A 20,912-nucleotide genomic window follows, 5' to 3' on the forward strand; every position below is an offset into this window, starting at 1 on the left:
CTCACAGGCATTGTCCCAAGGTGCATAATGTCGTACGCACGCCATTGCTATGGAGAAAAATGATTCCAAATTCTTCGTCATATGTAATAGAACGTTATTTTTGCGCGTGGGCAATGCTCTTCGATGTAACTATCTGTACCTTTTGATTGTTGTTTCTCAAGTATTGTACGAAGGTGACGGAAAATTTGGCGGAAAACAGAAGTATCCGCAGATATTCAATTTATTGAAAACCCCATCTTTTTTCCGCCTGAGTTCCGTTAACTGTGGGTCGTCGTCCATGTTTTGTTTTAAATTTGCATTTCTGGCTTAACTAATCACCATCCTGCGGTGGAAATTCTTTCAAGCTGTGATAATATAGATTGATAATTCAATGAGTAAGAAATTGGTTCATGTTTTTGAACCAGTTACTAAAAAATTGAACTTGTTTGGACTCTACCGATGCGTACCGCATATCGTGACCGATTGCACGAAGGTTGATACTATATGTTATAATAGCGCTTCAATATTTAGATAGCAAAGTGATGTCATTGAATGATTCTTTTTGTATCGGGCAAATGGGGAAAAGATAATCAATACGGACTCAGTGGCATAACACCCAAATGATATAATAGGCAGCGGTGCCGTAAATTTCTGAATCGATTGGCCGCATTACGTGCTTCGGAGAGGGAAGCCGATAGATGCCTGACGCGAGTATTGGGCGCCCTGAGGGTTTTATAGGTTATGCGGTCAAAACATGTGCAAATGAGGCACAATGCTGGGAAGAGGGAAAATAAGATGAACAGCGTATTCTCGTCGCCTGTATTCCCGGTGCCCGTTCATTACCCGCCGGTACACGATCTGCGTACTCCGTCAACAACAGTATGCGCCTACACTTCCGGGATGAAAATTCATCCTCAACCTCGTAAATGTATTTTTCACTGTAATTCAAAGATTGGCATTACGAATATGGAAATATTCATCATGAATATATGCTACTTAATTACTAACTGAATGGCATGACTGACTTCGCTCACGAAAAACTAACAAGCGTTTCTTTTTAATCGGATGAAAATTGCATTTACGGGGAACTTATTAAAACTTGTTCGAACAAATTTAGCAACTCATAGAGGTGTAAAAAACTGTTAAAAAGTGTAGTTAGGATAATTTTTTACCTTAATATATATAACCCCAATATATATAAAATATAACCCCAACAAATAATAACACCATAATCTAGTCCAGGGGTAGAGCGTTGGACCAGTGAGTCCCGGGTTCGATTTCCGGGCAAGGCACTCTGGGCACCTGCAGCTCCACCCAAGCTATGTGATTTTTCGGGTACCAGGTTGTCCTGGGAAACCATAACCGGCACAGAGAAGGGAACTGGCCCCCCTACCCTGCTGTGTGAATTTCACACGCCGTCGGGCTTAGTACTGGGTGAACTCTACCGTCACCTACCAAACCGACCTTCGGGTTGATTACTGTGTTTATGGTTTTTATTAAATCTAGTCCAATATTTACAGTTCATCCCGTAGAATGTTTCGAAATAAACGGGACACTTATTACGAATTAATAATAATTTCAATACGCATTATTTTAAAACCTTCGTTACATCATTAATCTGATGATTTCATGTTTAGCATAACGTTTTGGTGCACTACACGTTGCGACTAGCTCCATTAATACTGAATCCAAGATACCACCCCCCTCTTGCAGCCCATTTCGAATCTCAAGCATGAGTTTAAGTAAGTTGAACCAAGCCGCAAGGGAACAAAGATTGACTGTTTCCGGAGGTCACCGGCTCCAAAGGGCGTGAAAAGTCCTCCCGGAGATTGGATGCAGGCGAGACGTGGGTGGAGGCTGGGAGCATGTCGGCAGAGATTAAAATGCAAGAGATTAAGGGAAAAAGAGTTGAAAGAAGAGCGAACTCGATGACACAATCAAGTAAAAAAGGCAATGCTAGGTTATGGCATCTAACTTTCATGCATTTGAATAAATGAGTTTTTCCCAATTGGTGGGTACATACTATATGCTCGTATAAATCGAGTCTTTAACCAAAAAAGTCTGATCATTCCTCGTCCCTAAATACTAAATGCTACGTTCTTGAGACTGCTTAATATTAGTAGTTCTAGCCTTTCTCGACTTGGCTACCTTTGAAACCCCTGGTTCACCCTATGGTTCACCTAGAAGAAGCATTCGGCTTTTTTTTTTAACACCACCTAAGTTAATTGAAAAGGAGCAGCTAACATGATAGAATGTATTTTGTCTTTAAGAGAACATTGTCGAAACTCTTTTTTGGAAATTTGTTGAAACTAATGAGCTTGAGTCTCTTTTAGCACTCGTTGGGCTACACACACGCTACTTTTGTGTGAGGAAAGAGCGATTCACAGTCTGCCATGGTCTTTAAAAGCATTTAGCTTCATTCGGTTGATTTTCAATGATAACCAAATATCAGAAATCTCTATGTGAACAAAAATGTGATTCGAAAAGAAATGTATTCATGAGAAATTTCTTTGTCTGAAGCTCTCATGGATCTGCAGTTTTGTAAATGCGCAGGTATTTTAATAAATTGAGATAATTATAATAAGTGTAGAGATTCCTTCATTTGTATTTACGTGAAAAATAACCTCCCTCATTCTTCTGGAAACTCTTCAATTTAGCCTGTTAACGCGAAATCGCAGGCTCTCCCTCACTCCATCGTTGGCTCTCCCTTACTCCATCGTAGGCTCTCCCTTACTCCCATGTGGAATTCTCTTCATTATTTGATAGAATGAGAGCGCGAGGGAGAATCTACAATTTCGTGTTTTTGGAATATCGGAAATTCTTACTCGATGGGAAAACCTAAGAGCATGGGTGCATATCAACCGGGAATGAGGTAGTGAAACACATTGACAACACTGGCATTGTGAACAAATCCATTGCAACCGTTACCTGCAGAAAAAGCTTAGCGCAAAAAAATCGACATGTATCAATCCTAATACAGTTAGCATACAAATAATAAACAAGTCAAGCGTACGGAATAGATGTTGAAACTTGGAGGATGAACTCCGCAGGGGTAACAGGTTTTTTCATAGTTTCATGTTTTTGTAAACAGAATACATGAGAAATAAATATGATGATTTATTCAGAGGCACTGGTATGATTGTTTGGGCCAGAAGCATTGCTTTTTTATTTCTATGAACGGCTAAGGTATGAGAAAGTCAGAGCGGGGCAGTCCTTTACTGTTCGCTGGAGTGAATCATCGGGAACTTGAGCGGTCGTATCACTCCTTCCTTTGTCCCCCAGAGTCAGTCGGATGCCTAAAGAGATTTGAACTCACAAAAAAAGTCCATAGATTAAAGGGTGTCCCAAAGATGGATCCTCGAGTTTTCTCCATCGAAGGCTTGCCCAATAGGGTAAATCCGGGAGAGCTCTCTTTGCCATGAAATAGGCACATTGACGAGCTTGTTCAGAAGATAGGAATATCGTTGACCCTCAATATATTGGAATGTTCGTTGTGCGCAGTTATGAGTCTCTCGGCCCCATCAGAAGGAAAGACATTGGCGCTGATAGAAGTGAGCAAAGTAAGTATTTAAGTTTGTGTACACCGAGATTGTATTCGCTAATGCATGCATTGTACCGACTGCGCTTTCTTGCCCTTGAGTGCCAATTAGACCTGGAGAATACTCGAGGAAGCAGACAAAATAGAAATCAGAAGCGTAATAGGAGAGCGTGATATAGGACTACGGTGAACCTTTGACTTGGATTTAAAACATCTTTCAGAGAAGCCATACACATTTTTTGAAAAAGATTGCTTATCTATTCAAGAGTACAGTAGGTTTACAGTAGAGAATAATTGATTAACTCCCAATTACTGCTGACTGCATGTGATGATGATGCAGTTTAGTCTACCAGAGTCTCGCTCAATTCCCATTTCACACCCCTCTCGGTTACACTCGGAAGAATGGCTGAATCCCCATTGAATCGTAATCATAGCCGTCCTTACTTTCTGGTGGACGTATTTACTAACTATTACTGCGCGTTTGCTTTGTATTTTATGTTAAATAGTTTTAACTTACGATTATATTAATTTTCCTTGATGACTATCTCTCTTTTGTCATTTAGACGCCTTCTCCAAAAGCTGCTTTATAAGCTCCCCCCCCCCCCAGGACTGTGAGTATCAAGGATATGATACCGACCAACTGTCACTGGTCGCTAACGTGGCGTTACATTCAATTTATTATATCCTCTTAGGTAAGTCATCTCCTCTGCTATAACTGCGATGTATCCTTGCCAGGGAAACAGCTCAGAAGAGTGATATTTGACTACCGCCCTTCTAATTGTGATCTAAAGGCCATCTAATTTTGCATTCAAAACTGAAAGGGGATGGCTTATTTAACATTATATCATGCCTCTCGCTTTTATTGATCATTTTGGTACTATACACATGAGTATGAAGGTGTGAAATCAGTGAAAATACACGCCACTGCTCCAGAGACGATTTAAATTTAAAAACTGAAGATAAGTTTAAGTGCAACAATTTCAGAGCGTAAAAATCATTCGCCTTGACTGGGACTCGAACCCAGATCCCTCAATATCCGGTCGAGTGCTTTAGCCACTTAAGCTACCGAGGCGTCCTCTTAAACTCTGAAATTTTGGGGCTTTTAAAGGAACTAGATGTTATGACGAAATACCGTACATACAATGTCACATGTATTCGTAGTCGTGCGCGAGGCGCCACTGTCCACGAGGTTAAAGCCAACTTTAAACACGTATGGTGTTTTCCCTTTGACAAATTCCAAAGAAACTGCGGGAGTTGCCGCAACAGTAACTTTAAACGGAGTCATCCGCTAATGTGCATTTCAATGCAACAATTTCAGAGCGTAAAAATCATTCGCCTTGACTGGGACTCGAACCCAGATCCCTCAATATCCGGTCGAGTGCTTTAGCCACTTAAGCTACCGAGGCGTCCTCTTAAACTCTGAAATTTTGGGGCTTTTAAAGGAACTAGATGTTATGACGAAATACCGTACATACAATGTCACAATGCACTCGACCGGATATTGAGGGATCTGGGTTCGAGTCCCAGTCAAGGCGAATGATTTTTACGCTCTGAAATTGTTGCATTGAAATGCACATTAGCGGATGACTCCGTTTAAAGTTACTGTTGCGGCAACTCCCGCAGTTTCTTTGGAATTTGTCAAAGGGAAAACACCATACGTGTTTAAAGTTGGCTTTAACCTCGTGGACAGTGGCGCCTCGCGCACGACTACGAATACATGTGACATTGTATGTACGGTATTTCGTCATAACATCTAGTTCCTTTAAAAGCCCCAAAATTTCAGAGTTTAAGAGGACGCCTCGGTAGCTTAAGTGGCTAAAGCACTCGACCGGATATTGAGGGATCTGGGTTCGAGTCCCAGTCAAGGCGAATGATTTTTACGCTCTGAAATTGTTGCATTGAAATGCACATTAGCGGATGACTCCGTTTAAAGTTACTGTTGCGGCAACTCCCGCAGTTTCTTTGGAATAAGTTTAAGTTGCTACTGTAAGACGCTCTTATAGTATATAATTGGGACACAAATGACGTGAACTTGTAAAATTCTCAGTGGTAGACACTTGTTCAATGCAATAGGTGTACCCAGTATTTTTTATCACAGAATCCCCCCCCCCCACGCGTTTTATCAATGACGCGATTCGATCATGATCACGGCAAGAAATGATCGCTGAAAATATTTGAATCGGAAATTCCGGTCCTTAAATCCCAGAACTCAAGAAATTCGTTTTTTACAAATGAAAATTTATGCCGGGCGACAAATTTCTCCGAAGTTTCGCTCGAAGTTTTGCCTTCTCGGGGATGACGGGTGGCGTCCATTTGAATGCAAAACTTTACTCGTGAAAAGTACTAGAAACTACTACATAGTACTAAAGAAATACTAGAAACTTTGAATTTTTTTCTTCATGTTAGTTTGTGCCAAATTCTAAAACTTTCTCTAAATTTCTACATTTATTTGGATTTCCAGGTGTCAGCGGAGCAAATTTCCGCATTGGTTGACCTCTTCAAAGCGTCGCAACACTAAATTCAAGGAAATGCAGCAAAGGAGCAAGGATATCGAGTCAATTGTAAGTGTTTGTATTTTTGCATAAGTATTTGCATCAACTTTTTGCACTCCGTGGAAAACCAGCTGGTGCATTCAAGGTTTTGATTCGGCACAATCATGCATGGGTTTAATTTACATGAAACTTTTGTTCATACGTGTAGAAATTTCGGTACAAAAACGAGTCACATATTGGCGAGACTAAATGCTACTTGACATACGTCTGTATGTTAAATGCGTGGAAGAAATCCCTTCTTCAAACGAAGCCGGGCGTTTCAGTTAGTAATTGTATTCGTAGTTAATACCGCAATATGTTACGTAGCTGCTTTTTTAGTTAATCATTGTAAACAATATTCTTGAATCCTTAGATTTTTCTAACTGATTTGAGGATTTTGAAAATCGATCCCTGGATTTGTCGGTATTGCAATCCCGGGTCCCAGAATCTGTTCCGGGACTAGATTTTTTGGCGGGTTCGCGGGTCGGTGTAAAGTTCTCTCATGTCTGAGAGCATGTATCATTGATTGAGAAATTCAGGAAAAAACTTTACTCGTGTGTACAGAAACCATACTGGTGGAAATTCGAGTCACGCTCACCGAGTGAGTCAGATCCACTCCTTTCATTGTTCATCCTCAAAACATTTCCAAATATCGACGACCCGCTGTAAAACGCCCCAGCTTTTGACTTCTTTTGTGTTCTTCCTAACGGTCCTTTGAATCCATTATTCCCATTGTCGTCCTTCTTCAACAAAAAGTGCCATTATTTTTTCGGAGTTAGGGTACATTAAAGATTAAAAACAGTCACTTTTCCCTATTTAAAGCTCAATAGGAAAGCGTGTGTAAATGACCTCATTCCCTATATTACGGGTGACATACATGCATAATCTAAAGACGATAATCTCCTAAACGAACAGTATAACAGCACCGGGTTCAATTTTCTTCCTTCAAATTTCTTATCTATGTGGAATACCTTTTCCTAGGTTCCTGAAGACATCTTAGAGATCTTAGAAATCATAGGCGTCACAACAAACGTCGACATTATTGTAGTGCAATACAGCTTTTGAGTAAATTGTTACCTTACAATAACCATGAAGATGAATTTTATTTATACCACCCTTCCCTTAGCATTGGAATTTTTTGCTAGTCTTCGAATTAAGATTTAACAAACTTAACACCCCAACATTTCTCAGCCTCGCCTAACAAAACTAAACCTGAATCCCCACTTTACGGATCAATCGTTCTATAATTCCGCACGTCTCCTCTCCACATTCAGTTCAACTTGCCTATCCTATTCATTTATAGCCTTGCTCGTTCGCCTAACATTTTCCTCCCACTGCCAAACAATATGCTTTACATCCATTTTTCCTGTCTCCTTATGATTTTTCCCAACAATATCCTGTCCTCCCCCAACATACCCAAAGGTTGCGGGTTCGATTCCCATCTAGGTGGATTTCCCTCCATCTACGGCTTAGTTGTATGTGATTGTCTTCAATATAATGTCTGTAATGTAGGGTTAGGTGGAAGAAGGGACTATTAGTCTCAACCTCGCCCAATTAAGTCGATAAATAAATAAATACCCAGCACTTCCTCATTTGCTTTCCATTCTACCCATTTCACCTTCTCCACAACTAAATTTCAAAAGTCTCCAATCTATATCGATCATCCTTCTTCAACGACCATGTTCCCGCGTTGTGGATAACTACGCTCCGTATCAAAGTTTAAACGAGCCTTTTCTTAACATTATTACTCAACGTCCCTGTTATCAATTCTCTCCTCCTTGTAAAAGCTTCTTTAGCTTACGAAATATTTTCTTCTCATATACGTACTACTTTCACCATCTTAGTCCGAAACACTATATGATAGAAATTATGATAGAAAACTCCTCTACCTGCTCTAGTTTTTGCCCTCCTATACTAACGTGTTACAAAGCCCCTCTCTTTCTGAAAAATCTCAACATTCGTTTGGCTTACATTGATTCTCATTCCATGCTTATGCAACTGATTTTCTTATGCGCTCAGCAATGACTGTAGCCCTTTGGCTGACTGGCCAAAGCTGCAAACCTAACCAATTTTATGAATTCCCCGATTTTCATTCATATATACAGTTCTTCCCATGCCTGTGATACCATATCCTCATCATTCCTTAAGCAATCATTTGCTCTCCTCTATATCCCTTTTTTGGGATGGAACTTAAACTGATCCGACAAAATCTTCTGGCCAAATTCCTCCCTCCTGAATGCTATGAATTAGCCCATAAAAACCCATCCTTCCACGTTTTCCAGAATCTTAGAGTGGTTCCGCGGGATCATTACCTATCTCCACGGCTTCATTTAATTTCTGTAAAATATAAAACATTTCAGCTAAGCGGATCGTTAATCCAAAATTAATAATTACCTTTTATGTTATGAGGGTAAAAAGAAACTGATGCCAGGTAAGAAGAAAATGATGATGCACAGCATCGAAACTATGTTCGTGAAATTTTAAGTCTAAGAGGTGGAAATGTTCAGTTTCTTTTTACCCTCATAATGAAGGAATTACACAAAGTTAAACCTGGAACTGTTATGTTTACCATTTATGTTATCCAAAATTGGTCGATGAAATATTGAAATTCTTCTTCTCTTATTCGAAGTTTATGCGTAAATACCGCAATAAAAGTATTAAAAAGCACACAATGATTAAATATAAAATATTGATGGTCCTGATAAATACCTGATCGGTAGATAGCTATTTTTTGACGAACTTGTATTCTTTTTAGAAGTCAGTTCCCTGTTGGTAACTAGGAAATAGAATGCTTAAAAATCGAAAACATTTCCTCTGCAAAAACAACTGTGAATTGTATAAAATGAAGAAAAATAAGAACAAGAGCACTTCGTATATGAATGAATTTGATTTAATTAAAGATCGAATTCATGCATAAAAATTTTGCAATACATCGGCCATTTAGTAAGAGTGTCCCCTTTATTGCTGATCTCAACAAAAGGAACAGAATCGAATCATGGATGAATGTCTATCGATGAAAAGTTGAACGAACTATAAAATTAGGGAAAAAATTACCAAGCTTGTGAGATATTCTTCCCATTAAATGAAGGGGTAGAAATACGTCAAATAACTTCTTTTCATTTCTCATTAAAAGATAATGTGATTATCAGACTTAAACATTCGTTAAAAAGTAATGTTTTACCAAATCTGTTATTTCCTTAATATTATTGATAAGCGTCAATTTCCGAGGGGCTGGAGAGGTTATCCGGCATAGGTCGAGACAAAAAAAAAGAAACAAAAGAGCTGAAATGAAAGAAGAACCTTTGACTATATGGAGGGAGGATGATCTTGGAGAAAAAGAAATTCTGATGACAGTTATTTATGACTTTTTTCAACTTGAAATAATCCTGTTCTGGAATGCATGAAATTTCATAATTTTATTTAATGAAATTTCTCCTTTTACCAAAAAAAATACTCATGTTACATTTTTTCGGTATTTACGATTCATATCTAATGGATGAAATATATTTTTGTGACGGAAAGGTCACAGTGCCAGTTCATGCATTCATAATTCAGATCGAGTTTCATTGCAATAAATTAAAACTACAGGGTAAATTTCCATTTCTCTTTTACTTAGCTTCCCACGGTTTCGATACACAGCGCTTTCGTGCGAATACCTTGATAGTGATAGTTGGTGCCCAAGCCTTTTCCAAATTATTTTAATATATGATAATGAACGAGAAGCATTTCCAGCCAGTGGCCCCTGATAGCATTGATTATATCGTACAGATCGAGTTACTCTGTATTTCTCGTCATTTCAATAAAGACTATATTGAACCTTTAAATTTTGTATGGACGTAGAACATACAAAATCATTAAATTTACACTCATAAATCTGTGCATTCAGTACTTTTGTTCCTTTGGATGTCATTTCGAAACCTCTTTTCTTCGGTTTACCTCACATTGTTCAAGGGAAAAGTCTCCATATACAGTACAATTTTTAGGCAAGAGTTGTTTTCCTCTTTGCCTACCATGCCAAATATTATAACACTCAACACAGCCGGCGAAACATTTTAACTCTTGGTTAAATCCCAATGGTGGGAGAGTATATTTGAAACTCGATATTTCTTCCACAAGGCCAAAAGCGATGGACTCAGCGAAAACGTGCGCTGAAACAGGTTAATCGTAGTTTTTATGATCAAATTTCTTCCTCGTGGGAGGATTTTGAAATTATGCTATAATTCCTTTCCGCCGATGTCATTGATTCTTGCTTATCTTTTCCAATATATTCTGAGTTTACGAGCATCATCTATAAAAATCTACCGTACATAAGTCATTGTGGACGGTCCTCGGGGGCAGTGGCGCAGCCCATTAGGTCGGGAGGGGCGCTCATCAGGGCCATTTACCCCCTCCGTTAACCCTGAGTACCACGCTAAGTTATTTGATGAGAAACGATCGCTGATGAAGTGTGGCTATGAGGTGACCTTTGCCCATTCGATGTGTCACGCTCCTTGAGCGCGGACGGCTCGAGAGAAAAAAAAGAAGAAATTAGTACGTGGGGAGGAGGCAGATTTATTGCTAAGTGCCTTACAGGATCAATGTATAACAGTAGTGAGGCACCACCAAAAACCCATATTAATTGGTAGACATTCTATGAGAATGAGAGTCAACGGGACAAGTTACTCCTTCCAATACGTAAAGAGCCCTCGGCGATATGTTTATCCACTCTCAATTTATTTCTAATTTTGAAGTTTTCCCTGAAGATGGCCGATAAGAATATGGAAACACGTGTTGCGCATTCAAAACAGTACATTTTAGAATTCGAATTTCGGCTTAAGTTGGTGGTAGAGGTGGATAAAAACATAATTTACCCCCTCCCTAAATCCTGAGGAGAACGCTAAGTGATTTGACTGGAAAAGGTCACTGATTAAGTGTGGCTAGGAATGAAATTTTTAACATTTCATCGTATTTATTTGAAAATAACCTTTTTCGATGATCCCTTCTAATCTCCATTTTTCCCCACTTTTCCCCACTTTAACATCGAACCCCTCCAACTTATTCATTCCATCACCCTAGAGGGCCCCATTCAACAGGAGAAGCCTTAGGGCGGTTACTTCGAAGGAAACACGCTACTTGTTATCCGCGGGCCGTCGACTTTTTAAATTGGGCGAAACGATTATTGCCATGCGAACGTTATCGGATCGGTTTAGAGGGGAGGGATGTGGATGTGTCACGTTTAGGGAAGAGCAGTGGGGGAGGGCGGGGTGAGTGTGGGAGGGAGGTCGCGGGGGTGGAGGTGGGGAAGACGAGGAGAGGATGGGGACTAGGTTGTGGAGGGCAAGATGGAAATTTTTATTTTTTTTCTGCGGGCGTTGCTGGGCGGCATCTCGGCCGACCTCTCTCGGTCCAGTGACCGTGACCCCTCCGCGAGGACTCAACCACCTTTGCCCACTATCGATGCTCCTCGAGATGTCCACCGGACGAGGACCGCCCCTCCCTCCCCGCATCGCATCCTACCCTTATCTCCCACCCCCTTCCGAAGAACCCTTCCTCCCTCCTACAGCTTAGAAACCCCATCCATCTCCTCCGAGGCGTTTCGAAGTGCATCTTCAGGCGGTGCCGCATCGGCGGGTCGTTCGTTTCTCAATGACGGGTTGTAATACATCTGCATAATATGGCGGGCAAGGGCATTCATAATATTCGTCAAGAGTTGTGAAACGGTGGAAATATTCGTCTCGTCAGGGAAACGTCACGCGTCGGCAACGAAGTAGCGAAATTTCCCGATAAGCATCCGACATGCGTGGACTGTTGCTGAGGCGTCCGAGGCGGGTCTCCTAAATGCATTCGAAAACGGAGCATAAGCCATTATAAACAACATCATATGAAAGGTAGATATTAATTATGGTTTGACTATGTGCAGGTGCACATCTCCTGTTGTTATAAGCCTTCGTTTGTGAAATTTACTTGGATTGGTTGTGGTTTACTTGGTTTGTGAGGATTACGTGGATTGTAAATGAATTTTTGCACTTAAGAAATGGATCCCTAAACCAGGTAACAACTCACCTTTCCGTTAAATAATAAAATAGAAGTGCTGAAAAAGCTCAATTTTTCCTTGACCTAATGACTCATATATATGAATGAATAAATAAATATAATATAAAAATATATACATATGTATGTATATATATGTATATGTACGTACATATATGTATATATACACATACATATGTTATATTATAAATATGAGACCTGTATAGAGTTCACTGATTCTCGATGAATGTGCATGCATTCAAGAGGAAGACCCTTAAACGCTGTGAGATAACGACACTCATAGGGACACAAACTATGGGATTTCAATTGCGTTAACTGCACGGTAGCCCAAACAATGACTTCGTGAAAGTAATTAAAGAAGACCGTCAAGTATAATTAATCAATAGAGGGAGTTTTAATTGGCTTAGGGAGAAATAAAAACAAGAAATTCAATAATTCAAGTAGGTAATTCACAGCACTGACACATAAACCACTTGGAAAATGTTTTAAAAATTATAATTAAAATATTATACGCGACAGAATAGAGAAATTTATTCCATAATTAATCAAACACAACATTAAGAAACTAAGATGGATCAACAAGAAGTCAGGGCGGTCTTTAGGAGACAGATAAGTTCACTTAAATGTTTAAACTAGTTTGAAAAGTATTGACCGAAATTTAAAGACTGTTTCAGAAGAAACACTAATGGAATGTTGAGGAAAAACGAAAAATATTGATTGTAAAGGGGCACGTGCCGCTAAAAGCAAAATGTTATCCGAAAAATTAAGAGATAACTTTAAGTGGCCTAATTCTGGGAAACGACAGGGAAATACTTGCGAATTGTCCAATTGCGCATTCTTTAAACTCAGACAATTTTTAAATTGTTACAGGCTGCGTAAACAAGGCGAATGTCCATAACAATTTCTTTTGGAACTTCGAAATCCCTCGAACACCTGAAGCGCTCATGAGCGACATATCCATATATCTTAGCGTCTGAGGAAGGAATTGAAAAAAGCTCCGAAATATTAAAAGACAAAACCCGAGCTCCTGAAAATATTTCCGCTAGAATACATAAATTTACTTTTAAATTTTAGAAATATTTTATTGCAAATGTATAGGAATTTCAACGTCTTGCGACTGAAAGCTATCTCACATAACCCCCTTTACTGAAGCGGGTATAGTGATTACGGACCTAAGAAAAATCTAAGAGAAATCTTAGAATATACCATTGTGAGCGAAATAATGGCCTTTCTTGACAGTAGAAACGAAATCTACCGTAATTAGCACTGATCTTGAAAAAACAGATCATGCAAAACTCAATTGGGTAATTTTCTTCATGAAATCCTGGAATCGGGGAAAGGGAATACACTTGTGGATGCTGTATTTTTAGATTTCAAGAAAGTCTTCGACAAGGTCCCTTACGGGAAATTTATACACAAGGTAAGGTTTTATGGTATTACTGTGAAGGTGAGGAACTGAATTAAGAAATCCTTAAAATAGTCGTTTAAGGGTTGAGTTCATTATAGTCAGGCATAACTTCAGGAGTGCCACAGGAAAATGGTATAGGGCCCTTAAATTTCTTATATGTATATATATATATATGTATAAATATATATATATATATATGTATAAATACATATATATACGAGGGTCATCCGGAAAGTAGTACCCGTTCGTGAAATAAAGACACAAAAGTAAATATTAACAAACATAAAAAATTTTATTTGAAAGAGGATACTTTAAACTACTTCTCAACATAATCTCCAAGCAAATTAAGGCATTTGTCATAACGTGTGACAAGTTTCTGTATTCCTGCTGCATAGTCCTTCGCCGCCAGCTCATTGAGATACGCGAGGGACCCATCTTGCACAAATTTTTGCATAATGCAGATGGTGTTTAACAATTTCATGAACAATTGTTCGAGAAACATTGGGAAAATGCTCACAGATGTCATCAATTGTGACGCGCCGATCGTTCCTCACGAATTCGTCAACTGAGCTCACCAGTTGGTCTGTAATGACAGACGGTCTCTCCGAACGCTCATCGTCGTGTGTGTTCCCCCTCCCCATGTTGAAGTTGCGACACCACCGCCGAACAGACGACTCGTCCATTACATTGTCTCCATACACCTCCTTTAATTGGCGATGAATATCACATGGGCGAACGTTTCTTGCATTGAGGAATTTAATCACTGCCCTCACTTCACAACTGGCGGCGTTCTCAATTTTTTTAAACATTGTAAACAATCACAGAAACAACACAGGCAATGCTAGCGTCACGCAACTTGGCTCAGAGAAGGCAGACAAGCCACTGAAGCTATCTGACCTCGTCCAGCGGCTACTCGCGTCGTCAGCACTTCATGCGGCACGAACGGGTACTACTTTCCGGATGACCCTCGTATATATATATGTATACATACATATATATTTTATTTTATATATATATATATGTATATATATATACATATATATATAATCGACCTAATTAAACATTAGCAGCAATCTTAGATTATTTCCAGACGACACAGCGATTTACAGAGAAATGAAGACAACGGCATATTGCGGACCACTCCCTAGCGGTTTAGACCAAATATCGGAGTGGTGTAAGAAAAATTATGCGGGGTATTGTGAAGGTATAGAAGCGTCATTATTTTGGAATTTCAATTTCTCCAGAAATTCACTATTTTTATGTTCTTCCCGTATTTGTCGACATTTCATGGTCAAAAGGTAATTGAATGCTTAGTTTATAATGTAGAGCCCCGGCGGGCAATGATTGTTAGCGCATAGAAGCAGCGGCTTCGTCACCAAAATGGAACGACGAAAGAAATCAGTAAATTACTACCCATAATTTTCCCGTTAATTAGATCAACAGTGGAGGATGAAATCCGAAACAGATATTGAAACAAAAAAACAAGCCAGAATACTTAGCTGTTAGTCAAATCGCAAAAGGAGGTCTCGGCTGCTGGAAAATCCGGAATGAGCTTGTCTGACGGCTAAATGATAACGGCAAAATGTTGCGAAGCGGTCGGGAAGGGATAAAACAATTTTTGAAAAACTCGTTTAAGCAATAATTCTCAAATTTAAAAAAAACAGGAATGCACTCCTTCTTCATACCGAAAATGATCAAGTTTTTTCCACGCTTCTCAAGATACATTTTATGAGATTATTATTTTATTATAATTATTACATAGCACCTTGCTAGCGGTGGGTGCCGAGAGGAAAACTGCGGAAAATTTTCCCTGAATGGTTGATTCGTAACGGCAGCAATGATTTCAAATTATTGAATCTTTATTACATTATTATTATTACATAGTACCCTACAAGTCACTGTCAAGGCAAGGAGAAATTACGCACCAAACTTTAAAATTGGGGCTACATATTATTATTATTATTTAAAAATAGATACTCAAGGAGAAAGGGGCTTTCAAAGATTCAAGCATGAGTTTCATTGGAGAAAATATTACCCCTACTGGAAATCTACGATAGATTTAGCGATGGAATCCATAAAATTCTGATAAAGTTTTAATTTGTCAGGATTCAGAAATACGATGGATTTCTCTTTATGCGCTAAACCAGAAAGAGAATAGATCGGGGGATTTACAAATACAATTCTAACATTAGCAATTTTAACGATGAGGGATCAGAATAACGATGTCCGACCTCCCAAGGAGGGAAAAGTACTTTGGGTCAGAATTATTCTGGTTTCTAATCACCCCCACCACACACACTAGCGGGAGCTTGCATGGTATTATGTAAATGAATAAAAATATAAGTTAATGACTTGTAACGTTGGTGGTGAAGGTGCGCGGAGGAAATGAAAATAGCGGGGATAAGGAGAGCATTGGGTTGGGCGGATTGGGTGTCCACGTGATGATAATGGCTAGTTTGCAAATATTTTATTAGAATTCATCTGTAATTTAGCCTGGGTAGCTTTTCCGAATCTTTAAACGAGCAATGTACATCCCAACTATCACGTGTCTCGCCCGTGCGCGCGGTGTGTTCTTGGATGTGGAAGCCTTCCGATCAGCCAGCCAACGTTTAGCATTTCCAAATGACATTCGAGAGGAGTTTGAGGGCCTGCTCGGAATGCGTACTCCATGACGAACGGATCCGCTGGATTAACCTTAACATTGGCATACGTCAACAACGACAACCCTACGCTTATTGCACCACGCACGCCCCCGAGTCGATTGAAAAGAGGCATCTTGTTCATCACACTGCCAACCTAATAAATCAGGCAGGCGGATCGGCGGCGTGCAGTGTCCTAACTTTAGAATAACTTGACGCAAAGCTAAAATTATTCATGGGGTCATCTAATTCCGTTTTTACCCTCCAACAAAAGTAAAAATGTACATTATTGATTGTCATTCCCTATTTCTATTATTAATAGCATTAAGTTATTATTTCCCGTTGGGTTTATATAACTATTCCTTATAAAACATTTAGGGTAAAACTATTAAACGTTAATGTTTCATGCGTATCAGTGGAACACTACCAAGAATACATCTTGCCCTAACACAAGGTCACCTTATATCGTCGACCTATCTCGCTGCCACTTTCATTGCTGAGTTTCTGGCTACATTGTAAGAGTCCTTTCTAATTTTACTATGCCATTCTTTTACGCATAAGGTCTCCATTGAATAAAACTGCGCAACTCTACGAAAATTAATACCTAGATAAAGAGTCTATAGTGAATTGACTCTTTAACAAAGTAATTCTGAAGGATATCAATTTTTTATCCATCAGAAGTAATAGTAGGATGTTTATACGTATTTAAATCGCAGTTCTAAAATTTTTATAAATGTTTTCCAAGAAATGGGATTTATCTAGTACTTAGATGCCATTCGCGGAAGGGACTCTTAGTGTATTCCACGTTGTCATTAATTATCATATATTATGGTCTTATTCTACTCAACTTTATCAATTATAACTATGCGCACTTAAGAATTTCAAAATTCACTCACATTTTCCCGTCATCTCAACACAAACTTTAAATACTGGGAGTTATGTGTGATAAATTTTCCGTGTATACATCAGGCAAAAACTCTGGGCCAGATGTAATCATATCTTTTGTTTTTTGCGAAAGATTGAAAGAAAGTGTCTTCATCCATTCATTTTGGCAGATCCTGATTGCCTTCCAGAAATTTCGGAAAAAAATAAGATACATAAAGTTACAAATTCACGGCAAGGTTCAGAAAAAAACCTGACAAAATGCCATTTTCTGCAATTTATGCTGATTCCTATTTTGTCATCGTTGCATTCTCATGCCTGGCATATAAAACGAATGAATAAATGTTCACAATGAACTCCCACAAAACATGCTTCACGAATACAAAAAACTTTTACATCTAGGACCAGAAATATTGCTCTTTTTAGGGTACGAGTAGAATTAATCCCGAATCCTCTCTGGTTTCCAGGATTTCTTCGTTAATGAAAATTGGCTTTGAGTGTTTTTATAGTGATGGTGATGACATCTTCATAGAATTCCAACTACTCATCAACGATTTACGTGATTGCTTTCACGTGAACATTCTTGAATAAGTTAATTTAAATTCAGCAAAGAAAGGTGGTTTCAAAGTTTTTCAGGTGAACAAAACAGTTCTTGATCTATTTAAAGAGGTCATTTTGAAGTCTAATAAGTCATTCCTTCAATCACAACCGTCTCCTTTCTCCACGTTTCACTTCTTGACATTTATACCTTATTCATTTTCACCTTTTTAATATTTTTATTATGATAGCGCAACTCATTTCTAATTATTTGGCATTTATTTGGACAATATGTTTACAACATCCATTCTATGCTAACTAATCGAAATCCGTTCAATCAATTTAGTGGAAAATATTCCAAGTGTAGATAAATTTCATTCTTCATACGAAATGGAGTTCATGAATAATTCCCCCATTTCAAATCCTCCATTAAAAATTAATTGGCATAAAGTGATTGAAAAATGCCTATGTTTAAAAATCAAAAGTCTATACTTTTAGTCATTATCACACAACACCCAGTATGCACGCGACGAATTAAATACATATACGTGGAAACTCCACTTGAATAACATACGCTTTATTTCGATGGCTCAACGATACGTGTATCCTACCAATGACAACTATTTGCAGAAAACACGGCCAGAAATTGTTAAAATAATATTGTATACAGTACAGTGTAGAGTGAGTACTTAATTCGTTTATTGTTTTTCTATTGTGCATATGATTTGTAGGTGCATAATTCGATGGCTCTCATTTCGACCCTAAACTGTCCACATCAATCTTTTATAGATCTCCTCTACATGCGCGGATTTCAAACTTTTTTTGGCTATATGGCGTGAAATCTTTCCTATAAAGGCCATCCTTTTAGCTGTGTTTTCTTGGAAGAAAGAAACCCAGAAAATATTTTCAGTATGTAAACTCAAAGAAATGGCAGAACTTGATTTCTTGGTTAAAACTAATTATATTCCAAACTTTTACTCGAAAATAATCGCCCTAATGGCAATTGGGGTTCAGGAGGATCCTTTGTAGAAGAGATTTTTGATGAAATAAAAACTGCTAGTTCTCCTTCGTCAAAATTTAGTACTCTATCAAGTTTTGGATGTTCCAAATAATCATTAGGTTCAGATGACGTAGTATGGCCAACTAATGTTGCATTTGAAATATTTACGTGGCAAAATCATTGTTTAAATTTCATCAGCTACGGTAGGTATAACTCGCTACATATTTAACCTTAAACGGTGATTTACAGAAGAAATGAAATGCTCTGTCGAAATCTAGTGCCTCAGCACCAATTCTAAAAGGTAACGAGTAAAAATAAAACTTTGGGATCAGATGTACGGTAAAATAAATTTTAAAAGTCGGAATCCGAGGAGAAAATGTAAGATTCCCTTTTCTCCGGTTTTTATGCGAAAACACACACTTCAGAAATTCTCCCTGTTCAATGAAAAAGTTGCACGTCAACTAACTGGCATTCTGATTTTCCTTTTAATTTATTCAGTCGAGTGAAGCGTTCCCTTCATCGGGCTTCAATGTCGTTCCTTTCCGTGTACACCCAAACTGTTTTTATTATTTTTACATAAAGTAATATTTGACTGGAATGGGACCTGATATCCACCTCGAGGAGCATTCATAGTGATGATGGATTTGACTAAGACGGAAGGGCTCTAAAAGATAAGAGTACTCCAACGGGTTAAACAAAAACTCCAAATATATAAAATCGGTTATTTCAGACTTATCAACTACAGAAAAATTGCTACTTTGCCAATTGCACATACTGTTTTAATCGGACGACCCGGGATACATCGTATCATCTTTAGGTGAAGGTGAATAGTATCAATACATGGTATCATCTTCACCTGATAAATCATACCATGTATTGAAATCCGGGTCGTACAATTAAAGCATTAAGTTCGATTGACAAAGTGGCAATTATTTTATTTCCGTGCCAAATAATTAGTCCAATAGTTGGGGAGATAAAGATTTGAAAAATCATAATTAAGCATAGTTCAGGAGGATGAAACGGGATTACATACACAAGAAATTTGTGAAAGAGAAATATGCACTCCGTATCAATAGAAGTGAGTGAAAAAGGAAATATTTGAATTCTTTTAGTTAAATCACTGAAAATTAGCCCTGGAAAAAGTATTCTAATCGGTACTTCGCTCGCTCAGGGCCTCGAAAACGTGCCATGATGATCGCGTGTTTGAGATCCTCTTGGGTTATTTGTCATATCTGTGATGAGTCGACCCCCGGGCACCCAGGGTTTTTCAAAGCTAAAATTCAATTTACAAGTAATTTTAATGTGCAAATAAGAAACATTAAAGTAAATTAAACCTTTATACACAATTATATAGTTTATTTTTGACATTATTTCGGGTTCAAATAATTTTGTATCTAAACTAAGATAATTTTTGAGAACTTATAAATTGAATTTTAAGTTGGAGAAACGTAACTATTCCTAAGTGTTTAAACGGTTTCCCGCAAGGTACCTGGGCCATGAGAGAGAAAAATTGGTATTTTATGTATTATTATTGCATAGTACCCTGCCAGCCATTGTTAAGGTATGTGGCAGGGGGTGATCACACATCAGACTACTTTTTACCCAAAATTCCTCCCCCCTCCCTATCGCGGTCGGATAATGCTATTCTGATCCCTTATCGTTCGCTGGAAATATGATTTTTTTAATCTCTCTGTTCTGTACTTAAGCTCTTTGATTTTGCTAACATGACCTATCCTACCGTAGTACGATGGGGCTAACAATAATTTGTGCAAATGATGCCGTTACGCACTGAGTGTTAGCTTAAAATAAGCATTGGTTTCCCATTTCTCGAAATTTTTATTATGTGCATGTAACTTGAAGTTTTGTCCTGCATGCAACTCACGTTGTTTTCCTTTGTACGTGGAGAAGGAGTGAGGAAGGAGATGGCGCGTTGTTCTCCCGGTCCGCAAGCCCCAAGCCCCTTGGAGATGTCGTAGGGCAACTCTCGCCGGAAGCGCTCGCTGTCCCGGGGTGTGCTTCTCCTCGGGAGCGGGGTGCTGAAGCGCGGCGGCTGGGTGGTGATTTCGGGGCGGCGGTGCGGTGCGAATCCTTCTGCGTCGGGGTAGATTGTGCGCGGCGCTCGCAGCCGGCGTCTCGCATTTAAATGAGAGGGAGAGGCTAGGAGGGGGTAGTTTGGGGGAGGGCGGGTAGGGGGCGAGAGGGGTGTGGTCAGTTCTCTCCTCGCTTCGCGCGGAGCATTGCGATTGAGCGAATTGTATTTAAGATGATTGTGCCATTCACGGCGCCCTTCAGGGATGAATCTTGCTTATTTTTGAAATAGCATCCAGCAAGCCACCGCTAGGATATATGGCAGAGGGTGATTAGACAC

General features: G+C 38.9%; 1 protein-coding gene across 1 annotated transcript in view; it reads right to left on the bottom strand.

Annotated features, from left to right (window-relative positions):
• LOC139686366 (uncharacterized) overlaps nt 1–20,654 on the bottom strand; it is a 60,927-nt gene extending 40,273 nt beyond the window's left edge. Inside the window, exon 1 of the mRNA XM_071583555.1 lies at nt 20,427–20,654. The gene's annotated coding sequence lies outside the window, so the exon portion shown is untranslated. The remainder of the gene's footprint in view (nt 1–20,426) is intronic.
• Between the last annotated feature and the right edge of the window lie 258 nt (nt 20,655–20,912).

Source organism: Hetaerina americana, unplaced genomic scaffold (assembly GCF_022747635.1).
Source record: "Hetaerina americana unplaced genomic scaffold, ioHetAmer1.1.p SCAF_14, whole genome shotgun sequence".
Taxonomy (NCBI): domain Eukaryota; kingdom Metazoa; phylum Arthropoda; class Insecta; order Odonata; family Calopterygidae; genus Hetaerina; species Hetaerina americana.